We start from the raw sequence: 23,836 nt of genomic DNA on the forward strand, positions 1-23,836 counted from the left end.
TTTTTTCGTTGCTGTTGCTGATTGAATGAGCCACTAACGTGCGAACTGCTCCAAAACATGATTCAGGACCTCCGGTGCCAACTCTCGCGCGTTGAATAACGACAGACAGCTTCCAAATGAAGCCTTTCAGAGACGACTTTGGGGTACGTTTGACAGACAGACAAGTTCAGGAATTCGTGGTGCGCTGTGACACCAGCGCATCAGCTTCTTCCCTGTCTTTGAACCGGGCCGCCTGCGCAAGGAATGCAAATGCGGTACTGCTTTTCGTGGAAGGATCAGAACGCGGCAACGACACTCTCAAACAGAATGGCATATGATCAGAACCAGGTTGGAGAAAAACTTTATAATGCTTTGCACAATAATTAAATGGAGTTGCCTTACATTTCACTACGAGAGCCGATTCGTTCAAGCAAATTCGAAGGCAGGTTTGCAGAGAGGAAAGCAAGCAAGGAAGCTCCGTTCTTGCGCATGTGAATGGCTGCAGTTGAAGGACAAAGCAGTTTCTGCGCTGTTTCTGCCCAGTTTCGAACTGGGGACTTATCGCGTGTTAGGCGAACGTGATAACCACTACACTACAGAAACCAGCCGAGGCGATCGCACTGCAGCTCAGTGGCATCCAGCACTGAAAGTTGAATAATTCTACGTTTCACCTTTCTGTTTCCAATAGCTTGTTATTGTCCAGCGTAACATGATCTTACGGAAGGGTTGTAAACTGAGTATTTATGTGTTTTACCCAAGTTGGGGTGAGTTGAAAAATCGAGAGCATAGGTTTAAGGTGAGTGGGCTGAAATTGACAAAGGACCTGAGGCACATTTCCCACACAGAAGGTTGTGCGTGTTTGGAATGAGCTCCCAGAGGAAGTGGAGGAGGCTATTACACTCAGAAAATTGCAAAGGTAATCGGATGAGTTTCTGGATAGGATGGGTTTAGCGGGATTGGGGCCAAATGCTGGGGAACGGGACTTGTTTAATTTTGGCTATACGGTGAGCATGGACGAGATACACCGAAGTATCTGTTTCCACGCGGTGTACCCCAATACCGTCGTGTTGCTTACACCGGCTTTAAAGGATTCCTTTTTAGCGGAGCTTGCCGTCGCAGTCTGTGGCACAATCGTTTAGACTGTTCGACTGCTCACGGGAAAGGTAGTATTGTGAAACACTGCAGAAACGAACGACTTCCTTCCTTTTGCTCCGACTGACCATACTCCACGAATTTTTCCCAGACCCTCAGTTGAGGATTTTTGCTGCTGGAAGTTACCTCAGAAACCCTGTTAGCCCGTAATGTACTGAGCGAATCGCAAAACAGTAAGCATTTAACACGGAACACAAACAAAACTGGCATGCCGAATGCATTTTCAGACACAGAGATGCATGAATGCTAAATGTGAGACAGTCCGAGGGCATGAGTCATAAAGTAATCTCACAACTAACAACAGGGCAATTCCAAACTACTCTTTCAAACATACTGCAGCCTTAGTGCACCAACACTTCCCAGACAATGCTGAAAAGAGAGAAAGAAAAAACATAATAAGAACGGGCCATAAAAAGTGAATTTCACCAATCACAGTCTCGATTAGATTGCCTTTCCCTTCCGATGTCTCCAGGACGGAAATAAAGGAAATGGGAGAAATTCAATAAAATGTGACATCGAAATTCATTGGATCGATTTTCCCATTGGCCAGAAAACCAAATAACGACGAGTCGAGTCACCACATTACGAGTTAACAGGGTTTCTGAGGTAACTTCCAGCAGCAAAAATCCTCAGCTGAGGGTCTGGGAAAATTTCACGGAGTATGGTCAGTCGGAGCAAAGGTAAGGAAGTCGTTCGTTTCTACCGTGTTTCATCACAACAGCGATGAAATAACAGTCTGCATTCGGTTCCAGTAAACGCACAAATTGCCTGGAACAGCAGAGCTGTTTGCGATTATCCGCGTGGCATGATCCCACACCACAGTTAATTCCCCGGGAAGCAAACCCATTTTACTTTTGTTTTCAACATCAAGACAGTGGGGACCGAAACAGCATTTTAACAAACTGCAGCGTCGGAGTGAACCAGCTGAAATGGCAGTGGCGGGATTCGAACCCGCGCCCCTCTCAAGGCTGGAATCTGGATCCAGCGCCTTAGACCGCTCGGCCACACTACCAGCCGGCCGCAAGGCCCGTTTTCTTGCATTTCTAATTGTGCCCCTGCATAACAACAGACGCAAAGTCACATGAAAAGGGTTCCATGATCCCTCTCCGACTCGCACAGCTGCTGGGATGTGCCCGGCTACAATGTCAATGTCGCAGCAGATAATGATAGCCCATCAATCCAGACAAAAATCAATCGTAAGCTGAGTCTATCTTCTCGGACTCTTTTCAGCTACAAATGTATCTGTGAGTGCGTGACAATATATGTTCGCTTATGTTTTGGTCAAATAACCATGAGCTGCTTGACATTACTGCAATTTCGATTCTTGCTTTGCTAAATGATTTCACCCATTGCTCGAAACAGGACGACTTTCACGTTTACACGGAACACGAAACACACCGGACTACAGGGAAAATGCACAAAGCTGAGCAGGCCGTGTTCCACATCATACCGTGCAGCATTTATTCAGTCACTGTTTCTGTTTTGCAGAATAAGGGTCCCAAAGAAAGTTCTCTACCCTAAAACCGGAAGTCGCATTACATTCCGAGAACGACAGATCACATTGTGAGGATGCTCTGACCTCGGATCCACTTCGAGATGACACTTTCCGTGCCTTTTACCTTAACCGTGCAATTCGCTGCAGAGATGTTCACTGCTGGACATGAGCCACATGGATACCAACTGAGTCGGAAACCTGTGCGGGAAGCGACTCAATACATTTTGCTAACTTCCATGGTGCTTATTAGAAATGGAGTTTTTGTTCATCTCAATCTAAAAGGCAGTTTCTGAACATAGTAACAGAACTCAAAAGGTAATTACCTCACCCCACCCCCACTCCGGAAGAGGTGCTAATTGCCCTTGATTGCTTTTTGTTCTCGATGTGATGAGCTCTCACGCCTGAGTCACATTCACGTCTCTGTTTGCTGAGTGAATCACAAAGAAGGAGCTTCACCAGAGCTACAATTGCCACACTTCTCCACTCGCCCTCCCCGTGAACATTTTCCTGCTCGTCAGTGATTTAAAGAAAATTAAATGGATGCGATGTCATTCTGTAGCCTCTCTGTCGATTCCTCCGTTTCAGTTCCAACATGGCTTAGATCTCGGGGCGCACCTTAATACGAGCGACGCTATGACAGCACAGGTCCGGAGGTTCCTCTGAGAGTGTATGTTTTTTTCGTTGCTGTTGCTGATTGAATGAGCCACTAACGTGCGAACTGCTCCAAAACATGATTCAGGACCTCCGGTGCCAACTCTCGCGCGTTGAATAACGACAGACAGCTTCCAAATGAAGCCTTTCAGAGACGACTTTGGGGTACGTTTGACAGACAGACAAGTTCAGGAATTCGTGGTGCGCTGTGACACCAGCGCATCAGCTTCTTCCCTGTCTTTGAACCGGGCCGCCTGCGCAAGGAATGCAAATGCGGTACTGCTTTTCGTGGAAGGATCAGAACGCGGCAACGACACTCTCAAACAGAATGGCATATGATCAGAACCAGGTTGGAGAAAAACTTTATAATGCTTTGCACAATAATTAAATGGAGTTGCCTTACATTTCACTACGAGAGCCGATTCGTTCAAGCAAATTCGAAGGCAGGTTTGCAGAGAGGAAAGCAAGCAAGGAAGCTCCGTTTTTGCGCATGTGAATGGCTGCAGTTGAAGGACAAAGCAGTTTCTGCGCTGTTTCTGCCCAGTTTCGAACTGGGGACTTATCGCGTGTTAGGCGAACGTGATAACCACTACACTACAGAAACCAGCCGAGGCGATCGCACTGCAGCTCAGTGGCATCCAGCACTGAAAGTTGAATAATTCTACGTTTCACCTTTCTGTTTCCAATAGCTTGTTATTGTCCAGCGTAACATGATCTTACGGAAGGGTTGTAAACTGAGTATTTATGTGTTTTACCCAAGTTGGGGTGAGTTGAAAAATCGAGAGCATAGGTTTAAGGTGAGTGGGCTGAAATTGACAAAGGACCTGAGGCACATTTCCCACACAGAAGGTTGTGCGTGTTTGGAATGAGCTCCCAGAGGAAGTGGAGGAGGCTATTACACTCAGAAAATTGCAAAGGTAATCGGATGAGTTTCTGGATAGGATGGGTTTAGCGGGATTGGGGCCAAATGCTGGGGAACGGGACTTGTTTAATTTTGGCTATACGGTGAGCATGGACGAGATACACCGAAGTATCTGTTTCCACGCGGTGTACCCCAATACCGTCGTGTTGCTTACACCGGCTTTAAAGGATTCCTTTTTAGCGGAGCTTGCCGTCGCAGTCTGTGGCACAATCGTTTAGACTGTTCGACTGCTCACGGGAAAGGTAGTATTGTGAAACACTGCAGAAACGAACGACTTCCTTCCTTTTGCTCCGACTGACCATACTCCACGAATTTTTCCCAGACCCTCAGTTGAGGATTTTTGCTGCTGGAAGTTACCTCAGAAACCCTGTTAGCCCGTAATGTACTGAGCGAATCGCAAAACAGTAAGCATTTAACACGGAACACAAACAAAACTGGCATGCCGAATGCATTTTCAGACACAGAGATGCATGAATGCTAAATGTGAGACAGTCCGAGGGCATGAGTCATAAAGTAATCTCACAACTAACAACAGGGCAATTCCAAACTACTCTTTCAAACATACTGCAGCCTTAGTGCACCAACACTTACCAGACAATGCTGAAAAGAGAGAAAGAAAAAACATAATAAGAACGGGCCATAAAAAGTGAATTTCACCAATCACAGTCTCGATTAGATTGCCTTTCCCTTCCGATGTCTCCAGGACGGAAATAAAGGAAATGGGAGAAATTCAATAAAATGTGACATCGAAATTCATTGGATCGATTTTCCCATTGGCCAGAAAACCAAATAACGACGAGTCGAGTCACCACATTACGAGTTAACAGGGTTTCTGAGGTAACTTCCAGCAGCAAAAATCCTCAGCTGAGGGTCTGGGAAAATTTCACGGAGTATGGTCAGTCGGAGCAAAGGTAAGGAAGTCGTTCGTTTCTACCGTGTTTCATCACAACAGCGATGAAATAACAGTCTGCATTCGGTTCCAGTAAACGCACAAATTGCCTGGAACAGCAGAGCTGTTTGCGATTATCCGCGTGGCATGATCCCACTTTTGTTTTCAACATCAAGACAGTGGGGACGGAAACAGCATTTTAACAAACTGCAGCGTCGGAGTGAAGCAGCAGAAATGGCAGGGGCGGGATACGAACCCGCGCCCCTCTCAAGACTGGAACCTGGATCCAGCGCCTTAAACCGCTCGGCCACACTACCAGCCCGCCGCAAGGCCCGTTTGCTTGCATTTCTAATTGTGCCCCTGCATAACAACAGACGCAAAGTCACATGAAAAGGGTTCCATGATCCCTCTCCGACTCGCACAGCTGCTGGGATGTGCCCGGCTACAATGTCAATGTCGCAGCAGATAATGATAGCCCATCAATCCAGACAAAAATCAATCGTAAGCTGAGTCTATCTTCTCGGACTCTTTTCAGCTACAAATGTATCTGTGAGTGCGTGACAATATATGTTCGCTTATGTTTTGGTCAAATAACCATGAGCTGCTTGACATTACTGCAATTTCGATTCTTGCTTTGCTAAATGATTTCACCCATTGCTCGAAACAGGACGACTTTCACGTTTACACGGAACACGAAACACACCGGACTACAGGGAAAATGCACAAAGCTGAGCAGGCCGTGTTCCACATCATACCGTGCAGCATTTATTCAGTCACTGTTTCTGTTTTGCAGAATAAGGGTCCCAAAGAAAGTTCTCTACCCTAAAACCGGAAGTCGCATTACATTCCGAGAACGGCAGATCACATTGTGAGAATGCTCTGACCTCGGATCCACTTCGAGATGACACTTTCCGTGCCTTTTACCTTAACCGTGCAATTCGCTGCAGAGATGTTCACTGCTGGACATGAGCCACATGGATACCAACTGAGTCGGAAACCTGTGCGGGAATCGACGAGAAGCGACTCAATACATTTTGCTAACTTCCATGGTGCTTATTAGAAATGGAGTTTTTGTTCACCTCAATCTAAAAGGCAGTTTCTGAACATAGTAACAGAACTCAAAAGGTAATTACCTCACCCCACCCCCACTCCGGAAGAGGTGCTAATTGCCCTTGATAGCTTTTTGTTCTCGATGTGATGAGCTCTCACGCCTGAGTCACATTCACGTCTCTGTTTGCTGAGTGAATCACAAAGAAGGAGCTTCACCAGAGCTGCAATTGCCACACTTCTCCACTCGCCCTCCCCGTGAACATTTTCCTGCTCCTCAGTGATTTAAAGAAAATTAAATGGATGCGATGTCATTCTGTAGCCTCTCTGTCGATTCCTCCGTTTCAGTTCCAACATGGCTTAGATCTCGGGGCGCACCTTAATACGAGCGACGCTATGACAGCACAGGTCCGGAGGTTCCTCTGAGAGTGTATGTTTTTTTCGTTGCTGTTGCTGATTGAATGAGCCACTAACGTGGGAACTGCTCCAAAACATGATTCAGGACCTCCGGTGCCAACTCTCGCGCGTTGAATAACGACAGACAGCTTCCAAATGAAGCCTTTCAGAGACGACTTTGGGGTACGTTTGACAGACAGACAAGTTCAGGAATTCGTGGTGCGCTGTGACACCAGCGCATCAGCTTCTTCCCTGTCTTTGAACCGGGCCGCCTGCGCAAGGAATGCAAATGCGGTACTGCTTTTCGTGGAAGGATCAGAACGCGGCAACTACACTCTCAAACAGAATGGCATATGATCAGAACCAGGTTGGAGAAAAACTTTATAATGCTTTGCACAATAATTATATGGAGTTGCCTTATATTTCACGACGAGAGCAGATTCGTTCAAGCAAATTCGAAGGCAGGTTTGCAGAGAGGAGAGCAATAAAGGAAGCTCCGTTCTTGCGCATGTGAATGTCTGCAGTTGAAGGACAAAGCAGCTTCTGCGCTGTTTCTGCCCAGTTTCGAACTGGGGACCTTTCGCGTGTTAGGCGAACGTGATAACCACTACACTACAGAAGCCAGCCGCGGCGATCACACTGCAACTCAGTGGCATCCAGCACTGAAAGTTGAATAATTCTACGTTTCACCTTTCTGTTTCCAATAGCTTGTTATTGTCCAGCGTAACATGATCTTACGGAAGGGTTGTAAACTGAGTATTTATGTGTTTTACCCAAGTTGGGGTGAGTTGAAAAATCGAGAGCATAGGTTTAAGGTGAGTGGGCTGAAATTGACAAAGGACCTGAGGCACATTTCCCACACAGAAGGTTGTGCGTGTTTGGAATGAGCTCCCAGAGGAAGTGGAGGAGGCTATTACACTCAGAAAATTTCAAAGGTAATCGGATGAGTTTCTGGATAAGATGGGTTTAGCGGGATTGGGGCCAAATGCTGGGGAACGGGACTTGTTTAATTTTGGCTATACGGTGAGCATGGACGAGATACACCGAAGTATCTGTTTCCACGCGGTGTACCCCAATACCGTCGTGTTGCTTACACCGGCTTTAAAGGATTCCTTTTTAGCGGAGCTTGCCGTCGCTATCAGTGGCACAATCGTTTCGACTGTTCGACTGCTCACGGGAAAGGTAGTATTGTGAAACACTGCAGAAACGAACGACTTCCTTCCTTTTGCTCCGACTGACCATACTCCATGAATTTTTCCCAGACCCTCAGTTGAGGATTTTTGCTGCTGGACGTTACCTCAGAAACCCTGTTAGCCCGTAATGTACTGAGCGAATCGCAAAACAGTAAGCATTTAACACGGAACACAAACAAAACTGGCATGCCGAATGCATTCTCAGACACAGAGATGCATGAATGCTAAATGTGAGACAGTCCGAGGGCATGAGTCATAAAGTAATCTCACAACTAACAAAAAGGCAATTCCAAACTACTCTTTCAAACATACTGCAGCCTTAGTGCACCAACACTTCCCAGACAATGCTGAAAAGAGAGAAAGAAAAAACATAATAAGAACGGGCCATAAAAAGTGAATTTCACCAATCACAGTCTCGATTAGATTGCCTTTCCCTTCCGATGTCTCCAGGACGGAAATAAAGGAAATGGGAGAAATTCAATAAAATGTGACATCGAAATTCATTGGATCGATTTTCCCATTGGCCAGAAAACCAAATAACGACGAGTCGAGTCACCACATTACGAGTTAACAGGGTTTCTGAGGTAACTTCCAGCAGCAAAAATCCTCAACTGAGGGTCTGGGAAAATTTCACAGAGTATGGTCAGTGGGAGCAAAGGTAAGGAAGTCGTTCGTTTCTACCGTGTTTCATCACAACAGCGATGAAATAACAGTCTGCATTCGGTTCCAGTAAACGCACAAATTGCCTGGAACAGCAGAGCTGTTTGCGATTATCCGCGTGGCATGATCCCACAACACAGTTAATTCCCCGGGAAGCAAAGCATTTTACTTTTGTTTTCAACATCAAGACAGTGGGGACGGAAACAGCATTTTAACAAACTGCAGCGTCGGAGTGAAACAGCAGAAATGGCAGTGGCGGGATTCGAACCCGCGCCCCTCTCAAGACTGGAACCTGGATCCAGCGCCTTAGACCGCTCGGCCACACTACCAGCCCGCCGCAAGGCCCGTTTGCTTGCATTTCTAATTGTGCCCCTGCATAACAACAGACGCAAAGTCACATGAAAAGGGTTCCATGATCCCTCTCCGACTCGCACAGCTGCTGGGATGTGCCCGGCTACAATGTCAATGTCGCAGCAGATAATGATAGCCCATCAATCCAGACAAAAATCAATCGTAAGCTGAGTCTATCTTCTCGGACTCTTTTCAGCTACAAATGTATCTGTGAGTGCGTGACAATATATGTTCGCTTATGTTTTGGTCAAATAACCATGAGCTGCTTGACATTACTGCAATTTCGATTCTTGCTTTGCTAAATGATTTCACCCATTGCTCGAAACAGGACGACTTTCACGTTTACACGGAACACGAAACACACCGGACTACAGGGAAAATGCACAAAGCTGAGCAGGCCGTGTTCCACATCATACCGTGCAGCATTTATTCAGTCACTGTTTCTGTTTTGCAGAATAAGGGTCCCAAAGAAAGTTCTCTACCCTAAAACCGGAAGTCGCATTACATTCCGAGAACGGCAGATCACATTGTGAGAATGCTCTGACCTCGGATCCACTTCGAGATGACACTTTCCGTGCCTTTTACCTTAACCGTGCAATTCGCTGCAGAGATGTTCACTGCTGGACATGAGCCACATGGATACCAACTGAGTCGGAAACCTGTGCGGGAATCGACGAGAAGCGACTCAATACATTTTGCTAACTTCCATGGTGCTTATTAGAAATGGAGTTTTTGTTCACCTCAATCTAAAAGGCAGTTTCTGAACATAGTAACAGAACTCAAAAGGTAATTACCTCACCCCACCCCCACTCCGGAAGAGGTGCTAATTGCCCTTGATTGCTTTTTGTTCTCGATGTGATGAGCTCTCACGCCTGAGTCACATTCACGTCTCTGTTTGCTGAGTGAATCACAAAGAAGGAGCTTCACCAGAGCTGCAATTGCCACACTTCTCCACTCGCCCTCCCCGTGAACATTTTCCTGCTCGTCAGTGATTTAAAGAAAATTAAATGGATGCGATGTCATTCTGTAGCCTCTCTGTCGATTCCTCCGTTTCAGTTCCAACATGGCTTAGATCTCGGGGCGCACCTTAATACGAGCGACGCTATGACAGCACAGGTCCGGAGGTTCCTCTGAGAGTGTATGTTTTTTTCGTTGCTGTTGCTGATTGAATGAGCCACTAACGTGCGAACTGCTCCAAAACATGATTCAGGACCTCCGGTGCCAACTCTCGCGCGTTGAATAACGACAGACAGCTTCCAAATGAAGCCTTTCAGAGACGACTTTGGGGTACGTTTGACAGACAGACAAGTTCAGGAATTCGTGGTGCGCTGTGACACCAGCGCATCAGCTTCTTCCCTGTCTTTGAACCGGGCCGCCTGCGCAAGGAATGCAAATGCGGTACTGCTTTTCGTGGAAGGATCAGAACGCGGCAACTACACTCTCAAACAGAATGGCATATGATCAGAACCAGGTTGGAGAAAAACTTTATAATGCTTTGCACAATAATTAAATGGAGTTGCCTTACATTTCACTACGAGAGCAGATTCGTTCAAGCAAATTCGAAGTCAGGTTTGCAGAGAGGAAGGCAAGCAAGGAAGCTCCGTTCTTGCGCATGTGAATGTCTGCAGTTTAAGGACAAAGCAGTTTCTGCGCTGTTTCTGCCCAGTTTCGAACTGGGGACCTTTGGCGTGTTAGGCGAACGTGATAACCACTACACTACAGAAACCAGCCGAGGCGATCGCACTACAGCTCAGTGGCATCCAGCACTGAAAGTTGAATAATTCTACGTTTCACCTTTCTGTTTCCAATAGCTTGTTATTGTCCAGCGTAACATGATCTTACGGAAGGGTTGTAAACTGAGTATTTATGTGTTTTACCCAAGTTGGGGTGAGTTGAAAAATCGAGAGCATAGGTTTAAGGTGAGTGGGCTGAAATTGACAAAGGACCTGAGGCACATTTCCCACACAGAAGGTTGTGCGTGTTTGGAATGAGCTCCCAGAGGAAGTGGAGGAGGCTATTACACTCAGAAAATTTCAAAGGTAATCGGATGAGTTTCTGGATAAGATGGGTTTAGCGGGATTGGGGCCAAATGCTGGGGAACGGGACTTGTTTAATTTTGGCTATACGGTGAGCATGGACGAGATACACCGAAGTATCTGTTTCCACGCGGTGTACCCCAATACCGTCGTGTTGCTTACACCGGCTTTAAAGGATTCCTTTTTAGCGGAGCTTGCCGTCGCTATCAGTGGCACAATCGTTTCGACTGTTCGACTGCTCACGGGAAAGGTAGTATTGTGAAACACTGCAGAAACGAACGACTTCCTTCCTTTTGCTCCGACTGACCATACTCCATGAATTTTTCCCAGACCCTCAGTTGAGGATTTTTGCTGCTGGACGTTACCTCAGAAACCCTGTTAGCCCGTAATGTACTGAGCGAATCGCAAAACAGTAAGCATTTAACACGGAACACAAACAAAACTGGCATGCCGAATGCATTCTCAGACACAGAGATGCATGAATGCTAAATGTGAGACAGTCCGAGGGCATGAGTCATAAAGTAATCTCACAACTAACAACAGGGCAATTCCAAACTACTCTTTCAAACATACTGCAGCCTTAGTGCACCAACACTTCCCAGACAATGCTGAAAAGAGAGAAAGAAAAAACATAATAAGAACGGGCCATAAAAAGTGAATTTCACCAATCACAGTCTCGATTAGATTGCCTTTCCCTTCCGATGTCTCCAGGACGGAAATAAAGGAAATGGGAGAAATTCAATAAAATGTGACATCGAAATTCATTGGATCGATTTTCCCATTGGCCAGAAAACCAAATAACGACGAGTCGAGTCACCACATTACGAGTTAACAGGGTTTCTGAGGTAACTTCCAGCAGCAAAAATCCTCAACTGAGGGTCTGGGAAAATTTCACAGAGTATGGTCAGTGGGAGCAAAGGTAAGGAAGTCGTTCGTTTCTACCGTGTTTCATCTCAACAGCGATGAAATAACAGTCTGCATTCGGTTCCAGTAAACGCACAAATTGCCTGGAACAGCAGAGCTGTTTGCGATTATCCGCGTGGCATGATCCCACAACACAGTTAATTCCCCGAGAAGCAAAGCATTTTACTTTTGTTTTCAACATCAAGACAGTGGGGACGGAAACAGCATTTTAACAAACTGCAGCGTCGGAGTGAAACAGCAGAAATGGCAGTGGCGGGATTCGAACCCGCGCCCCTCTCAAGACTGGAACCTGGATCCAGCGCCTTAGACCGCTCGGCCACACTACCAGCCCGCCGCAAGGCCCGTTTTCTTGCATTTCTAATTGTGCCCCTGCATAACAACAGACGCAAAGTCACATGAAAAGGGTTCCATGATCCCTCTCCGACTCGCACAGCTGCTGGGATGTGCCCGGCTACAATGTCAATGTCGCAGCAGATAATGATAGCCCATCAATCCAGACAAAAATCAATCGTAAGCTGAGTCTATCTTCTCGGACTCTTTTCAGCTACAAATGTATCTGTGAGTGCGTGACAATATATGTTCGCTTATGTTTTGGTCAAATAACCATGAGCTGCTTGACATTACTGCAATTTCGATTCTTGCTTTGCTAAATGATTTCACCCATTGCTCGAAACAGGACGACTTTCACGTTTACACGGAACACGAAACACACCGGACTACAGGGAAAATGCACAAAGCTGAGCAGGCCGTGTTCCACATCATACCGTGCAGCATTTATTCAGTCACTGTTTCTGTTTTGCAGAATAAGGGTCCCAAAGAAAGTTCTCTACCCTAAAACCGGAAGTCGCATTACATTCCGAGAACGACAGATCACATTGTGAGGATGCTCTGACCTCGGATCCACTTCGAGATGACACTTTCCGTGCCTTTTACCTTAACCGTGCAATTCGCTGCAGAGATGTTCACTGCTGGACATGAGCCACATGGATACCAACTGAGTCGGAAACCTGTGCGGGAATCGACGAGAAGCGACTCAATACATTTTGCTAACTTCCATGGTGCTTATTAGAAATGGAGTTTTTGTTCACCTCAATCTAAAAGGCAGTTTCTGAACATAGTAACAGAACTCAAAAGGTAATTACCTCACCCCACCCCCACTCCGGAAGAGGTGCTAATTGCCCTTGATTGCTTTTTGTTCTCGATGTGATGAGCTCTCACGCCTGAGTCACATTCACGTCTCTGTTTGCTGAGTGAATCACAAAGAAGGAGCTTCACCAGAGCTGCAATTGCCACACTTCTCCACTCGCCCTCCCCGTGAACATTTTCCTGCTCGTCAGTGATTTAAAGAAAATTAAATGGATGCGATGTCATTCTGTAGCCTCTCTGTCGATTCCTCCGTTTCAGTTCCAACATGGCTTAGATCTCGGGGCGCACCTTAATACGAGCGACGCTATGACAGCACAGGTCCGGAGGTTCCTCTGAGAGTGTATGTTTTTTTCGTTGCTGTTGCTGATTGAATGAGCCACTAACGTGCGAACTGCTCCAAAACATGATTCAGGACCTCCGGTGCCAACTCTCGCGCGTTGAATAACGACAGACAGCTTCCAAATGAAGCCTTTCAGAGACGACTTTGGGGTACGTTTGACAGACAGACAAGTTCAGGAATTCGTGGTGCGCTGTGACACCAGCGCATCAGCTTCTTCCCTGTCTTTGAACCGGGCCGCCTGCGCAAGGAATGCAAATGCGGTACTGCTTTTCGTGGAAGGATCAGAACGCGGCAACTACACTCTCAAACAGAATGGCATATGATAAGAACCAGGTTGGAGAAAAACTTTATAATGCTTTGCACAATAATTAAATGGAGTTGCCTTACATTTCACTACGAGAGCAGATTCGTTCAAGCAAATTCGAAGTCAGGTTTGCAGAGAGGAAGGCAAGCAAGGAAGCTCCGTTCTTGCGCATGTGAATGTCTGCAGTTGAAGAACAAAGCAGTTTCTGCGCTGTTTCTGCCCAGTTTCGAACTGGGGACCTTTGGCGTGTTAGGCGAACGTGATAACCACTACACTACAGAAACCAGCCGAGGCGATCGCACTACAGCTCAGTGGCATCCAGCACTGAAAGTTGAATAATTCTACGTTTCACCTTTCTGTTTCCAATAGCTTGTTATTGTCCAGCGTAACATGATCTTACGGAAGGGTTGTAAACTGAGTATTTATGTGTTTTACCCAAGTTGGGGTGAGTTGAAAAATCGAGAGCATAGGTTTAAGGTGAGTGGGCTGAAATTGACAAAGGACCTGAGGCACATTTCCCACACAGAAGGTTGTGCGTGTTTGGAATGAGCTCCCAGAGGAAGTGGAGGAGGCTATTACACTCAGAAAATTTCAAAGGTAATCGGATGAGTTTCTGGATAAGATGGGTTTAGCGGGATTGGGGCCAAATGCTGGGGAACGGGACTTGTTTAATTTTGGCTATACGGTGAGCATGGACGAGATACACCGAAGTATCTGTTTCCACGCGGTGTACCCCAATACCGTCGTGTTGCTTACACCGGCTTTAAAGGATTCCTTTTTAGCGGAGCTTGCCGTCGCTATCAGTGGCACAATCGTTTCGACTGTTCGACTGCTCACGGGAAAGGTAGTATTGTGAAACACTGCAGAAACGAACGACTTCCTTCCTTTTGCTCCGACTGACCATACTCCATGAATTTTTCCCAGACCCTCAGTTGAGGATTTTTGCTGCTGGACGTTACCTCAGAAACCCTGTTAGCCCGTAATGTACTGAGCGAATCGCAAAACAGTAAGCATTTAACACGGAACACAAACAAAACTGGCATGCCGAATGCATTCTCAGACACAGAGATGCATGAATGCTAAATGTGAGACAGTCCGAGGGCATGAGTCATAAAGTAATCTCACAACTAACAACAGGGCAATTCCAAACTACTCTTTCAAACATACTGCAGCCTTAGTGCACCAACACTTCCCAGACAATGCTGAAAAGAGAGAAAGAAAAAACATAATAAGAACGGGCCATAAAAAGTGAATTTCACCAATCACAGTCTCGATTAGATTGCCTTTCCCTTCCGATGTCTCCAGGACGGAAATAAAGGAAATGGGAGAAATTCAATAAAATGTGACATCGAAATTCATTGGATCGATTTTCCCATTGGCCAGAAAACCAAATAACGACGAGTCGAGTCACCACATTACGAGTTAACAGGGTTTCTGAGGTAACTTCCAGCAGCAAAAATCCTCAACTGAGGGTCTGGGAAAATTTCACAGAGTATGGTCAGTGGGAGCAAAGGTAAGGAAGTCGTTCGTTTCTACCGTGTTTCATCACAACAGCGATGAAATAACAGTCTGCATTCGGTTCCAGTAAACGCACAAATTGCCTGGAACAGCAGAGCTGTTTGCGATTATCCGCGTGGCATGATCCCACAACACAGTTAATTCCCCGAGAAGCAAAGCATTTTACTTTTGTTTTCAACATCAAGACAGGAGGACGGAAACAGCATTTTAACAAACTGCAGCGTCGGAGTGAAACAGCAGAAATGGCAGTGGCGGGATTCGAACCCGCGCCCCTCTCAAGACTGGAACCTGGATCCAGCGCCTTAGACCGCTCGGCCACACTACCAGCCCGCCGCAAGGCCCGTTTTCTTGCATTTCTAATTGTGCCCCTGCATAACAACAGACGCAAAGTCACATGAAAAGGGTTCCATGATCCCTCTCCGACTCGCACAGCTGCTGGGATGTGCCCGGCTACAATGTCAATGTCGCAGCAGATAATGATAGCCCATCAATCCAGACAAAAATCAATCGTAAGCTGAGTCTATCTTCTCGGACTCTTTTCAGCTACAAATGTATCTGTGAGTGCGTGACAATATATGTTCGCTTATGTTTTGGTCAAATAACCATGAGCTGCTTGACATTACTGCAATTTCGATTCTTGCTTTGCTAAATGATTTCACCCATTGCTCGAAACAGGACGACTTTCACGTTTACACGGAACACGAAACACACCGGACTACAGGGAAAATGCACAAAGCTGAGCAGGCCGTGTTCCACATCATACCGTGCAGCATTTATTCAGTCACTGTTTCTGTTTTGCAGAATAAGGGTCCCAAAGAAAGTTCTCTACCCTAAAACCGGAAGTCGCATTACATTCCGAGAACGACAGATCACATTGTGAGGATGCTCTGACCTCGGATCCACTTCGAGATGACACTTTCCGTGCCTTTTACCTTAACCGTGCAATTCGCTGCAGAGATGTTCACTGCTGGACATGAGCCACATGGATACCAACTGAGTCGGAAACCTGTGCGGGAATCGACGAGAAGCGACTCAATACATTTTGCTAACTTCCATGGTGCTTATTAGAAATGGAGTTTTTGTTCACCTCAATCTAAAAGGCAGTTTCTGAACATAGTAACAGAACTCAAAAGGTAATTACCTCACCCCACCCCCACTCCGGAAGAGGTGCTAATTGCCCTTGATTGCTTTTTGTTCTCGATGTGATGAGCTCTCACGCCTGAGTCACATTCACGTCTCTGTTTGCTGAGTGAATCACAAAGAAGGAGCTTCACCAGAGCTGCAATTGCCACACTTCTCCACTCGCCCTCCCCGTGAACATTTTCCTGCTCGTCAGTGATTTAAAGAAAATTAAATGGATGCGATGTCATTCTGTAGCCTCTCTGTCGATTCCTCCGTTTCAGTTCCAACATGGCTTAGATCTCGGGGCGCACCTTAATACGAGCGACGCTATGACAGCACAGGTCCGGAGGTTCCTCTGAGAGTGTATGTTTTTTTCGTTGCTGTTGCTGATTGAATGAGCCACTAACGTGCGAACTGCTCCAAAACATGATTCAGGACCTCCGGTGCCAACTCTCGCGCGTTGAATAACGACAGACAGCTTCCAAATGAAGCCTTTCAGAGACGACTTTGGGGTACGTTTGACAGACAGACAAGTTCAGGAATTCGTGGTGCGCTGTGACACCAGCGCATCAGCTTCTTCCCTGTCTTTGAACCGGGCCGCCTGCGCAAGGAATGCAAATGCGGTACTGCTTTTCGTGGAAGGATCAGAACGCGGCAACTACACTCTCAAACAGAATGGCATATGATAAGAACCAGGTTGGAGAAAAACTTTATAATGCTTTGCACAATAATTAAATGGAGTTGCCTTACATTTCACTACGAGAGCAGATTCGTTCAAGCAAATTCGAAGTCAGGTTTGCAGAGAGGAAGGCAAGCAAGGAAGCTCCGTTCTTGCGCATGTGAATGTCTGCAGTTGAAGGACAAAGCAGTTTCTGCGCTGTTTCTGCCCAGTTTCGAACTGGGGACCTTTGGCGTGTTAGGCGAACGTGATAACCACTACACTACAGAAACCAGCCGAGGCGATCGCACTACAGCTCAGTGGCATCCAGCACTGAAAGTTGAATAATTCTACGTTTCACCTTTCTGTTTCCAATAGCTTGTTATTGTCCAGCGTAACATGATCTTACGGAAGGGTTGTAAACTGAGTATTTATGTGTTTTACCCAAGTTGGGGTGAGTTGAAAAATCGAGAGCATAGGTTTAAGGTGAGTGGGCTGAAATTGACAAAGGACCTGAGGCACATTTCCCACACAGAAGGTTGTGCGTGTTTGGAATGAGCTCCCAGAGGAAGTGGAGGAGGCTATTACACTCAGAAAATTTCAAAGGTAATCGGATGAGTTTCTGGATAAGATGGGTTTAGCGGGATTGGGGCCAAATGCTGGGGAACGGGACTTGTTTAATTTTGGCTATACGGTGAGCATGGACGAGATACACCGAAGTATCTGTTTCCACGCGGTGTACCCCAATACCGTCGTGTTGCTTACACCGGCTTTAAAGGATTCCTTTTTAGCGGAGCTTGCCGTCGCTATCAGTGGCACAATCGTTTCGACTGTTCGACTGCTCACGGGAAAGGTAGTATTGTGAAACACTGCAGAAACGAACGACTTCCTTCCTTTTGCTCCGACTGACCATACTCCATGAATTTTTCCCAGACCCTCAGTTGAGGATTTTTGCTGCTGGACGTTACCTCAGAAACCCTGTTAGCCCGTAATGTACTGAGCGAATCGCAAAACAGTAAGCATTTAACACGGAACACAAACAAAACTGGCATGCCGAATGCATTCTCAGACACAGAGATGCATGAATGCTAAATGTGAGACAGTCCGAGGGCATGAGTCATAAAGTAATCTCACAACTAACAACAGGGCAATTCCAAACTACTCTTTCAAACATACTGCAGCCTTAGTGCACCAACACTTCCCAGACAATGCTGAAAAGAGAGAAAGAAAAAACATAATAAGAACGGGCCATAAAAAGTGAATTTCACCAATCACAGTCTCGATTAGATTGCCTTTCCCTTCCGATGTCTCCAGGACGGAAATAAAGGAAATGGGAGAAATTCAATAAAATGTGACATCGAAATTCATTGGATCGATTTTCCCATTGGCCAGAAAACCAAATAACGACGAGTCGAGTCACCACATTACGAGTTAACAGGGTTTCTGAGGTAACTTCCAGCAGCAAAAATCCTCAACTGAGGGTCTGGGAAAATTTCACAGAGTATGGTCAGTGGGAGCAAAGGTAAGGAAGTCGTTCGTTTCTACCGTGTTTCATCTCAACAGCGATGAAATAACAGTCTGCATTCGGTTCCAGTAAACGCACAAATTGCCTGGAACAGCAGAGCTGTTTGCGATTATCCGCGTGGCATGATCCCACAACACAGTTAATTCCCCGAGAAGCAAAGCATTTTACTTTTGTTTTCAACATCAAGACAGTGGGGACGGAAACAGCATTTTAACAAACTGCAGCGTCGGAGTGAAACAGCAGAAATGGCAGTGGCGGGATTCGAACCCGCGCCCCTCTCAAGACTGGAACCTGGATCCAGCGCCTTAGACCGCTCGGCCACACTACCAGCCCGCCGCAAGGCCCGTTTTCTTGCATTTCTAATTGTGCCCCTGCATAACAACAGACGCAAAGTCACATGAAAAGGGTTCCATGATCCCTCTCCGACTCGCACAGCTGCTGGGATGTGCCCGGCTACAATGTCAATGTCGCAGCAGATAATGATAGCCCATCAATCCAGACAAAAATCAATCGTAAGCTGAGTCTATCTTCTCGGACTCTTTTCAGCTACAAATGTATCTGTGAGTGCGTGACAATATATGTTCGCTTATGTTTTGGTCAAATAACCATGAGCTGCTTGACATTACTGCAATTTCGATTCTTGCTTTGCTAAATGATTTCACCCATTGCTCGAAACAGGACGACTTTCACGTTTACACGGAACACGAAACACACCGGACTACAGGGAAAATGCACAAAGCTGAGCAGGCCGTGTTCCACATCATACCGTGCAGCATTTATTCAGTCACTGTTTCTGTTTTGCAGAATAAGGGTCCCAAAGAAAGTTCTCTACCCTAAAACCGGAAGTCGCATTACATTCCGAGAACGACAGATCACATTGTGAGGATGCTCTGACCTCGGATCCACTTCGAGATGACACTTTCCGTGCCTTTTACCTTAACCGTGCAATTCGCTGCAGAGATGTTCACTGCTGGACATGAGCCACATGGATACCAACTGAGTCGGAAACCTGTGCGGGAATCGACGAGAAGCGACTCAATACATTTTGCTAACTTCCATGGTGCTTATTAGAAATGGAGTTTTTGTTCACCTCAATCTAAAAGGCAGTTTCTGAACATAGTAACAGAACTCAAAAGGTAATTACCTCACCCCACCCCCACTCCGGAAGAGGTGCTAATTGCCCTTGATTGCTTTTTGTTCTCGATGTGATGAGCTCTCACGCCTGAGTCACATTCACGTCTCTGTTTGCTGAGTGAATCACAAAGAAGGAGCTTCACCAGAGCTGCAATTGCCACACTTCTCCACTCGCCCTCCCCGTGAACATTTTCCTGCTCGTCAGTGATTTAAAGAAAATTAAATGGATGCGATGTCATTCTGTAGCCTCTCTGTCGATTCCTCCGTTTCAGTTCCAACATGGCTTAGATCTCGGGGCGCACCTTAATACGAGCGACGCTATGACAGCACAGGTCCGGAGGTTCCTCTGAGAGTGTATGTTTTTTTCGTTGCTGTTGCTGATTGAATGAGCCACTAACGTGCGAACTGCTCCAAAACATGATTCAGGACCTCCGGTGCCAACTCTCGCGCGTTGAATAACGACAGACAGCTTCCAAATGAAGCCTTTCAGAGACGACTTTGGGGTACGTTTGACAGACAGACAAGTTCAGGAATTCGTGGTGCGCTGTGACACCAGCGCATCAGCTTCTTCCCTGTCTTTGAACCGGGCCGCCTGCGCAAGGAATGCAAATGCGGTACTGCTTTTCGTGGAAGGATCAGAACGCGGCAACTACACTCTCAAACAGAATGGCATATGATAAGAACCAGGTTGGAGAAAAACTTTATAATGCTTTGCACAATAATTAAATGGAGTTGCCTTACATTTCACTACGAGAGCAGATTCGTTCAAGCAAATTCGAAGTCAGGTTTGCAGAGAGGAAGGCAAGCAAGGAAGCTCCGTTCTTGCGCATGTGAATGTCTGCAGTTGAAGGACAAAGCAGTTTCTGCGCTGTTTCTGCCCAGTTTCGAACTGGGGACCTTTGGCGTGTTAGGCGAACGTGATAACCACTACACTACAGAAACCAGCCGAGGCGATCGCACTACAGCTCAGTGGCATCCAGCACTGAAAGTTGAATAATTCTACGTTTCACCTTTCTGTTTCCAATAGCTTGTTATTGTCCAGCGTAACATGATCTTACGGAAGGGTTGTAAACTGAGTATTTATGTGTTTTACCCAAGTTGGGGTGAGTTGAAAAATCGAGAGCATAGGTTTAAGGTGAGTGGGCTGAAATTGACAAAGGACCTGAGGCACATTTCCCACACAGAAGGTTGTGCGTGTTTGGAATGAGCTCCCAGAGGAAGTGGAGGAGGCTATTACACTCAGAAAATTTCAAAGGTAATCGGATGAGTTTCTGGATAAGATGGGTTTAGCGGGATTGGGGCCAAATGCTGGGGAACGGGACTTGTTTAATTTTGGCTATACGGTGAGCATGGACGAGATACACCGAAGTATCTGTTTCCACGCGGTGTACCCCAATACCGTCGTGTTGCTTACACCGGCTTTAAAGGATTCCTTTTTAGCGGAGCTTGCCGTCGCTATCAGTGGCACAATCGTTTCGACTGTTCGACTGCTCACGGGAAAGGTAGTATTGTGAAACACTGCAGAAACGAACGACTTCCTTCCTTTTGCTCCGACTGACCATACTCCATGAATTTTTCCCAGACCCTCAGTTGAGGATTTTTGCTGCTGGACGTTACCTCAGAAACCCTGTTAGCCCGTAATGTACTGAGCGAATCGCAAAACAGTAAGCATTTAACACGGAACACAAACAAAACTGGCATGCCGAATGCATTCTCAGACACAGAGATGCATGAATGCTAAATGTGAGACAGTCCGAGGGCATGAGTCATAAAGTAATCTCACAACTAACAACAGGGCAATTCCAAACTACTCTTTCAAACATACTGCAGCCTTAGTGCACCAACACTTCCCAGACAATGCTGAAAAGAGAGAAAGAAAAAACATAATAAGAACGGGCCATAAAAAGTGAATTTCACCAATCACAGTCTCGATTAGATTGCCTTTCCCTTCCGATGTCTCCAGGACGGAAATAAAGGAAATGGGAGAAATTCAATAAAATGTGACATCGAAATTCATTGGATCGATTTTCCCATTGGCCAGAAAACCAAATAACGACGAGTCGAGTCACCACATTACGAGTTAACAGGGTTTCTGAGGTAACTTCCAGCAGCAAAAATCCTCAACTGAGGGTCTGGGAAAATTTCACAGAGTATGGTCAGTGGGAGCAAAGGTAAGGAAGTCGTTCGTTTCTACCGTGTTTCATCTCAACAGCGATGAAATAACAGTCTGCATTCGGTTCCAGTAAACGCACAAATTGCCTGGAACAGCAGAGCTGTTTGCGATTATCCGCGTGGCATGATCCCACAACACAGTTAATTCCCCGAGAAGCAAAGCATTTTACTTTTGTTTTCAACATCAAGACAGTGGGGACGGAAACAGCATTTTAACAAACTGCAGCGTCGGAGTGAAACAGCAGAAATGGCAGTGGCGGGATTCGAACCCGCGCCCCTCTCAAGACTGGAACCTGGATCCAGCGCCTTAGACCGCTCGGCCACACTACCAGCCCGCCGCAAGGCCCGTTTTCTTGCATTTCTAATTGTGCCCCTGCATAACAACAGACGCAAAGTCACATGAAAAGGGTTCCATGATCCCTCTCCGACTCGCACAGCTGCTGGGATGTGCCCGGCTACAATGTCAATGTCGCAGCAGATAATGATAGCCCATCAATCCAGACAAAAATCAATCGTAAGCTGAGTCTATCTTCTCGGACTCTTTTCAGCTACAAATGTATCTGTGAGTGCGTGACAATATATGTTCGCTTATGTTTTGGTCAAATAACCATGAGCTGCTTGACATTACTGCAATTTCGATTCTTGCTTTGCTAAATGATTTCACCCATTGCTCGAAACAGGACGACTTTCACGTTTACACGGAACACGAAACACACCGGACTACAGGGAAAATGCACAAAGCTGAGCAGGCCGTGTTCCACATCATACCGTGCAGCATTTATTCAGTCACTGTTTCTGTTTTGCAGAATAAGGGTCCCAAAGAAAGTTCTCTACCCTAAAACCGGAAGTCGCATTACATTCCGAGAACGACAGATCACATTGTGAGGATGCTCTGACCTCGGATCCACTTCGAGATGACACTTTCCGTGCCTTTTACCTTAACCGTGCAATTCGCTGCAGAGATGTTCACTGCTGGACATGAGCCACATGGATACCAACTGAGTCGGAAACCTGTGCGGGAATCGACGAGAAGCGACTCAATACATTTTGCTAACTTCCATGGTGCTTATTAGAAATGGAGTTTTTGTTCACCTCAATCTAAAAGGCAGTTTCTGAACATAGTAACAGAACTCAAAAGGTAATTACCTCACCCCACCCCCACTCCGGAAGAGGTGCTAATTGCCCTTGATTGCTTTTTGTTCTCGATGTGATGAGCTCTCACGCCTGAGTCACATTCACGTCTCTGTTTGCTGAGTGAATCACAAAGAAGGAGCTTCACCAGAGCTGCAATTGCCACACTTCTCCACTCGCCCTCCCCGTGAACATTTTCCTGCTCGTCAGTGATTTAAAGAAAATTAAATGGATGCGATGTCATTCTGTAGCCTCTCTGTCGATTCCTCCGTTTCAGTTCCAACATGGCTTAGATCTCGGGGCGCACCTTAATACGAGCGACGCTATGACAGCACAGGTCCGGAGGTTCCTCTGAGAGTGTATGTTTTTTTCGTTGCTGTTGCTGATTGAATGAGCCACTAACGTGCGAACTGCTCCAAAACATGATTCAGGACCTCCGGTGCCAACTCTCGCGCGTTGAATAACGACAGACAGCTTCCAAATGAAGCCTTTCAGAGACGACTTTGGGGTACGTTTGACAGACAGACAAGTTCAGGAATTCGTGGTGCGCTGTGACACCAGCGCATCAGCTTCTTCCCTGTCTTTGAACCGGGCCGCCTGCGCAAGGAATGCAAATGCGGTACTGCTTTTCGTGGAAGGATCAGAACGCGGCAACTACACTCTCAAACAGAATGGCATATGATAAGAACCAGGTTGGAGAAAAACTTTATAATGCTTTGCACAATAATTAAATGGAGTTGCCTTACATTTCACTACGAGAGCAGATTCGTTCAAGCAAATTCGAAGTCAGGTTTGCAGAGAGGAAGGCAAGCAAGGAAGCTCCGTTCTTGCGCATGTGAATGTCTGCAGTTGAAGGACAAAGCAGTTTCTGCGCTGTTTCTGCCCAGTTTCGAACTGGGGACCTTTGGCGTGTTAGGCGAACGTGATAACCACTACACTACAGAAACCAGCCGAGGCGATCGCACTACAGCTCAGTGGCATCCAGCACTGAAAGTTGAATAATTCTACGTTTCACCTTTCTGTTTCCAATAGCTTGTTATTGTCCAGCGTAACATGATCTTACGGAAGGGTTGTAAACTGAGTATTTATGT

The 23,836-nt window shown here is 46.3% G+C and overlaps 6 non-coding genes across 6 annotated transcripts; all 6 read right to left on the reverse strand.

The window, feature by feature from the left end:
- Positions 1–2,061: 2,061 nt before the first annotated feature.
- On the reverse strand, positions 2,062–2,143 carry trnal-cag (transfer RNA leucine (anticodon CAG)). Its single transcript has one exon. It is a non-coding gene; the product is annotated as a tRNA-Leu (tRNA).
- A 6,488-nt stretch (positions 2,144–8,631) lies between these two features.
- Positions 8,632–8,713, reverse strand: trnal-cag (transfer RNA leucine (anticodon CAG)). Its single transcript has one exon. It is a non-coding gene; the product is annotated as a tRNA-Leu (tRNA).
- Positions 8,714–11,939: 3,226 nt separating this feature from the next.
- trnal-cag (transfer RNA leucine (anticodon CAG)) lies at positions 11,940–12,021 on the reverse strand. Its single transcript has one exon. It is a non-coding gene; the product is annotated as a tRNA-Leu (tRNA).
- Positions 12,022–15,246: 3,225 nt separating this feature from the next.
- Positions 15,247–15,328, reverse strand: trnal-cag (transfer RNA leucine (anticodon CAG)). Its single transcript has one exon. It is a non-coding gene; the product is annotated as a tRNA-Leu (tRNA).
- Positions 15,329–18,554: 3,226 nt separating this feature from the next.
- trnal-cag (transfer RNA leucine (anticodon CAG)) lies at positions 18,555–18,636 on the reverse strand. The gene has a single exon. It is a non-coding gene; the product is annotated as a tRNA-Leu (tRNA).
- Positions 18,637–21,862: 3,226 nt separating this feature from the next.
- Positions 21,863–21,944, reverse strand: trnal-cag (transfer RNA leucine (anticodon CAG)). Its single transcript has one exon. It is a non-coding gene; the product is annotated as a tRNA-Leu (tRNA).
- Positions 21,945–23,836: the final 1,892 nt, after the last annotated feature.

This window comes from Chiloscyllium punctatum, chromosome 16 (assembly GCF_047496795.1).
Source record: "Chiloscyllium punctatum isolate Juve2018m chromosome 16, sChiPun1.3, whole genome shotgun sequence".
In the NCBI taxonomy this organism is placed as follows: Eukaryota; Metazoa; Chordata; class Chondrichthyes; order Orectolobiformes; family Hemiscylliidae; genus Chiloscyllium; species Chiloscyllium punctatum.